Genomic DNA, 6,000 nt, shown 5'->3' with positions numbered 1-6,000 from the left:
AACCAGCCATAATGTTGTGAGAGTGAAATTATGTCTAAGTCCAGCTTTGGTACATTAGAAGCAACTCTGAAACTTAACCTAAGCGTTTTTCGAAGCTACTTTTTAGCTAACTTCTTATAGGAAGGTCTAGGAGCTCTGAAAATGAACGTGCGCGTCTTTCACTCTTCCCGAGAGACTTAGAAGAATTTTGTGATATTTTTTATTAAAATGGTGTATAAGGGTATATATATAAATATATTTTATGCACTGTATATGAGCTGGCGATTTCTAAGTCTGTGGTTCCGAGAGGGGGTAACCAGGCTCACTAATAAAGGTCAAGCCACTTGGCTGCCAGAATGCCCTGCTTCAGCACAGACCAGAAAGGCATTGTGATAAGCGTATCCCCGGTATAGTCAGGGGTTAATGGGAGTCGTCCCCGTCCCCCCAGTATACGGCCAGAACCATGGACCCGGTACTTGTGGTTCGGACTGTCTCCAACCAGCCATAATGTTGTGAGAGTGAAATTATGTCTAAGTCCAGCTTTGGTACATTAGAAGCAACTCTGAAACTTAACCTAAGCGTTTTTCGAAGCTACTTTTTGGCTAACTTCTTATAGGAAGGTCTAGGAGCTCTGAAAATGAACGTGCGCGTCTTTCACTCTTCCCGAGAGACTTAGAAGAATTTTGTGATATTTTTTTATTAAAATGGTGTATAAGGGTATATATATAAATATATTGTATGCACTGTATATGAGCTGGCGATTTCTAAGTCTGTGGTTCCGAGAGGGGGTAACCAGGCTCACTAATAAAGGTCAAGCCACTTGGCTGCCAGAATGCCCTGCTTCAGCAAAGACCAGAAAGGCATTGTGATAAGCGTATCCCCGGTATAGTCAGGGGTTAATGGGAGTCGTCCCCGTCCCCCCAGTATACGGCCAGAACCATGGACCCGGTACTTGTGGTTCGGACTGTCTCCAACCAGCCATAATGTTGTGAGAGTGAAATTATGTCTAAGTCCAGCTTTGGTACATTAGAAGCAACTCTGAAACTTAACCTAAGCGTTTTTCGAAGCTACTTTTTGGCTAACTTCTTATAGGAAGGTCTAGGAGCTCTGAAAATGAACGTGCGCGTCTTTCACTCTTCCCGAGAGACTTGGAAGAATTTAGTGATATTTTTTTATTAAAATGGTGTATAAGGGTATATATATAAATATATTTTATGCACTGTATATGAGCTGGCGATTTCTAAGTCTGTGGTTCCGAGAGGGGGTAACCAGGCTCACTAATAAAGGTCAAGCCACTTGGCAGCCAGAATGCCCTGCTTCAGCAAAGACCAGAAAGGCATTGTGATAAGCGTATCCCCGGTATAGTCAGGGGTTAATGGGAGTCGTCCCCGTCCCCCCAGTATACGGCCAGAACCATGGACCCGGTACTTGTGGTTCGGACTGTCTCCAACCAGCCATAATGTTGTGAGAGTGAAATTATGTCTAAGTCCAGCTTTGGTACATTAGAAGCAACTCTGAAACTTAACCTAAGCGTTTTTCGAAGCTACTTTTTGGCTAACTTCTTATAGGAAGGTCTAGGAGCTCTGAAAATGAACGTGCGCGTCTTTCACTCTTCCCGAGAGACTTAGAAGAATTTTGTGATATTTTTTTATTAAAATGGTGTATAAGGGTATATATATAAATATATTTTATGCACTGTATATGAGCTGGCGATTTCTAAGTCTGTGGTTCCGAGAGGGGGTAACCAGGCTCACTAATAAAGGTCAAGCCACTTGGCTGCCAGAATGCCCTGCTTCAGCAAAGACCAGAAAGGCATTGTGATAAGCGTATCCCCGGTATAGTCAGGGGTTAATGGGAGTCGTCCCCGTCCCCCCAGTATACGGCCAGAACCATGGACCCGGTACTTGTGGTTCGGACTGTCTCCAACCAGCCATAATGTTGTGAGAGTGAAATTATGTCTAAGTCCAGCTTTGGTACATTAGAAGCAACTCTGAAACTTAACCTAAGCGTTTTTCGAAGCTACTTTTTAGCTAACTTCTTATAGGAAGGTCTAGGAGCTCTGAAAATGAACGTGCGCGTCTTTCACTCTTCCCGAGAGACTTAGAAGAATTTTGTGATATTTTTTATTAAAATGGTGTATAAGGGTATATATATAAATATATTTTATGCACTGTATATGAGCTGGCGATTTCTAAGTCTGTGGTTCCGAGAGGGGGTAACCAGGCTCACTAATAAAGGTCAAGCCACTTGGCTGCCAGAATGCCCTGCTTCAGCACAGACCAGAAAGGCATTGTGATAAGCGTATCCCCGGTATAGTCAGGGGTTAATGGGAGTCGTCCCCGTCCCCCCAGTATACGGCCAGAACCATGGACCCGGTACTTGTGGTTCGGACTGTCTCCAACCAGCCATAATGTTGTGAGAGTGAAATTATGTCTAAGTCCAGCTTTGGTACATTAGAAGCAACTCTGAAACTTAACCTAAGCGTTTTTCGAAGCTACTTTTTGGCTAACTTCTTATAGGAAGGTCTAGGAGCTCTGAAAATGAACGTGCGCGTCTTTCACTCTTCCCGAGAGACTTAGAAGAATTTTGTGATATTTTTTTATTAAAATGGTGTATAAGGGTATATATATAAATATATTTTATGCACTGTATATGAGCTGGCGATTTCTAAGTCTGTGGTTCCGAGAGGGGGTAACCAGGCTCACTAATAAAGGTCAAGCCACTTGGCTGCCAGAATGCCCTGCTTCAGCAAAGACCAGAAAGGCATTGTGATAAGCGTATCCCCGGTATAGTCAGGGGTTAATGGGAGTCGTCCCCGTCCCCCCAGTATACGGCCAGAACCATGGACCCGGTACTTGTGGTTCGGACTGTCTCCAACCAGCCATAATGTTGTGAGAGTGAAATTATGTCTAAGTCCAGCTTTGGTACATTAGAAGCAACTCTGAAACTTAACCTAAGCGTTTTTCGAAGCTACTTTTTGGCTAACTTCTTATAGGAAGGTCTAGGAGCTCTGAAAATGAACGTGCGCGTCTTTCACTCTTCCCGAGAGACTTGGAAGAATTTAGTGATATTTTTTTATTAAAATGGTGTATAAGGGTATATATATAAATATATTTTATGCACTGTATATGAGCTGGCGATTTCTAAGTCTGTGGTTCCGAGAGGGGGTAACCAGGCTCACTAATAAAGGTCAAGCCACTTGGCTGCCAGAATGCCCTGCTTCAGCAAAGACCAGAAAGGCATTGTGATAAGCGTATCCCCGGTATAGTCAGGGGTTAATGGGAGTCGTCCCCGTCCCCCCAGTATACGGCCAGAACCATGGACCCGGTACTTGTGGTTCGGACTGTCTCCAACCAGCCATAATGTTGTGAGAGTGAAATTATGTCTAAGTCCAGCTTTGGTACATTAGAAGCAACTCTGAAACTTAACCTAAGCGTTTTTCGAAGCTACTTTTTAGCTAACTTCTTATAGGAAGGTCTAGGAGCTCTGAAAATGAACGTGCGCGTCTTTCACTCTTCCCGAGAGACTTAGAAGAATTTTGTGATATTTTTTATTAAAATGGTGTATAAGGGTATATATATAAATATATTTTATGCACTGTATATGAGCTGGCGATTTCTAAGTCTGTGGTTCCGAGAGGGGGTAACCAGGCTCACTAATAAAGGTCAAGCCACTTGGCTGCCAGAATGCCCTGCTTCAGCACAGACCAGAAAGGCATTGTGATAAGCGTATCCCCGGTATAGTCAGGGGTTAATGGGAGTCGTCCCCGTCCCCCCAGTATACGGCCAGAACCATGGACCCGGTACTTGTGGTTCGGACTGTCTCCAACCAGCCATAATGTTGTGAGAGTGAAATTATGTCTAAGTCCAGCTTTGGTACATTAGAAGCAACTCTGAAACTTAACCTAAGCGTTTTTCGAAGCTACTTTTTGGCTAACTTCTTATAGGAAGGTCTAGGAGCTCTGAAAATGAACGTGCGCGTCTTTCACTCTTCCCGAGAGACTTAGAAGAATTTTGTGATATTTTTTTATTAAAATGGTGTATAAGGGTATATATATAAATATATTTTATGCACTGTATATGAGCTGGCGATTTCTAAGTCTGTGGTTCCGAGAGGGGGTAACCAGGCTCACTAATAAAGGTCAAGCCACTTGGCTGCCAGAATGCCCTGCTTCAGCAAAGACCAGAAAGGCATTGTGATAAGCGTATCCCCGGTATAGTCAGGGGTTAATGGGAGTCGTCCCCGTCCCCCCAGTATACGGCCAGAACCATGGACCCGGTACTTGTGGTTCGGACTGTCTCCAACCAGCCATAATGTTGTGAGAGTGAAATTATGTCTAAGTCCAGCTTTGGTACATTAGAAGCAACTCTGAAACTTAACCTAAGCGTTTTTCGAAGCTACTTTTTAGCTAACTTCTTATAGGAAGGTCTAGGAGCCCTGAAAATGAACGTGCGCGTCTTTCACTCTTCCCGAGAGACTTAGAAGAATTTTGTGATATTTTTTATTAAAATGGTGTATAAGGGTATATATATAAATATATTTTATGCACTGTATATGAGCTGGCGATTTCTAAGTCTGTGGTTCCGAGAGGGGGTAACCAGGCTCACTAATAAAGGTCAAGCCACTTGGCTGCCAGAATGCCCTGCTTCAGCACAGACCAGAAAGGCATTGTGATAAGCGTATCCCCGGTATAGTCAGGGGTTAATGGGAGTCGTCCCCGTCCCCCCAGTATACGGCCAGAACCATGGACCCGGTACTTGTGGTTCGGACTGTCTCCAACCAGCCATAATGTTGTGAGAGTGAAATTATGTCTAAGTCCAGCTTTGGTACATTAGAAGCAACTCTGAAACTTAACCTAAGCGTTTTTCGAAGCTACTTTTTGGCTAACTTCTTATAGGAAGGTCTAGGAGCTCTGAAAATGAACGTGCGCGTCTTTCACTCTTCCCGAGAGACTTAGAAGAATTTTGTGATATTTTTTTATTAAAATGGTGTATAAGGGTATATATATAAATATATTTTATGCACTGTATATGAGCTGGCGATTTCTAAGTCTGTGGTTCCGAGAGGGGGTAACCAGGCTCACTAATAAAGGTCAAGCCACTTGGCTGCCAGAATGCCCTGCTTCAGCAAAGACCAGAAAGGCATTGTGATAAGCGTATCCCCGGTATAGTCAGGGGTTAATGGGAGTCGTCCCCGTCCCCCCAGTATACGGCCAGAACCATGGACCCGGTACTTGTGGTTCGGACTGTCTCCAACCAGCCATAATGTTGTGAGAGTGAAATTATGTCTAAGTCCAGCTTTGGTACATTAGAAGCAACTCTGAAACTTAACCTAAGCGTTTTTCGAAGCTACTTTTTAGCTAACTTCTTATAGGAAGGTCTAGGAGCTCTGAAAATGAACGTGCGCGTCTTTCACTCTTCCCGAGAGACTTAGAAGAATTTTGTGATATTTTTTATTAAAATTGTGTATAAGGGTATATATATAAATATATTTTATGCACTGTATATGAGCTGGCGATTTCTAAGTCTGTGGTTCCGAGAGGGGGTAACCAGGCTCACTAATAAAGGTCAAGCCACTTGGCTGCCAGAATGCCCTGCTTCAGCACAGACCAGAAAGGCATTGTGATAAGCGTATCCCCGGTATAGTCAGGGGTTAATGGGAGTCGTCCCCGTCCCCCCAGTATACGGCCAGAACCATGGACCCGGTACTTGTGGTTCGGACTGTCTCCAACCAGCCATAATGTTGTGAGAGTGAAATTATGTCTAAGTCCAGCTTTGGTACATTAGAAGCAACTCTGAAACTTAACCTAAGCGTTTTTCGAAGCTACTTTTTAGCTAACTTCTTATAGGAAGGTCTAGGAGCCCTGAAAATGAACGTGCGCGTCTTTCACTCTTCCCGAGAGACTTAGAAGAATTTTGTGATATTTTTTATTAAAATGGTGTATAAGGGTATATATATAAATATATTTTATGCACTGTATATGAGCTGGCGATTTCTAAGTCTGTGGTTCCGAGAGGGGGT

Source organism: Ascaphus truei, unplaced genomic scaffold, assembly GCF_040206685.1.
Source record: "Ascaphus truei isolate aAscTru1 unplaced genomic scaffold, aAscTru1.hap1 HAP1_SCAFFOLD_55, whole genome shotgun sequence".
In the NCBI taxonomy this organism is placed as follows: Eukaryota; Metazoa; Chordata; class Amphibia; order Anura; family Ascaphidae; genus Ascaphus; species Ascaphus truei.
Note: the sequence above shows the minus strand (reverse complement) of the source record.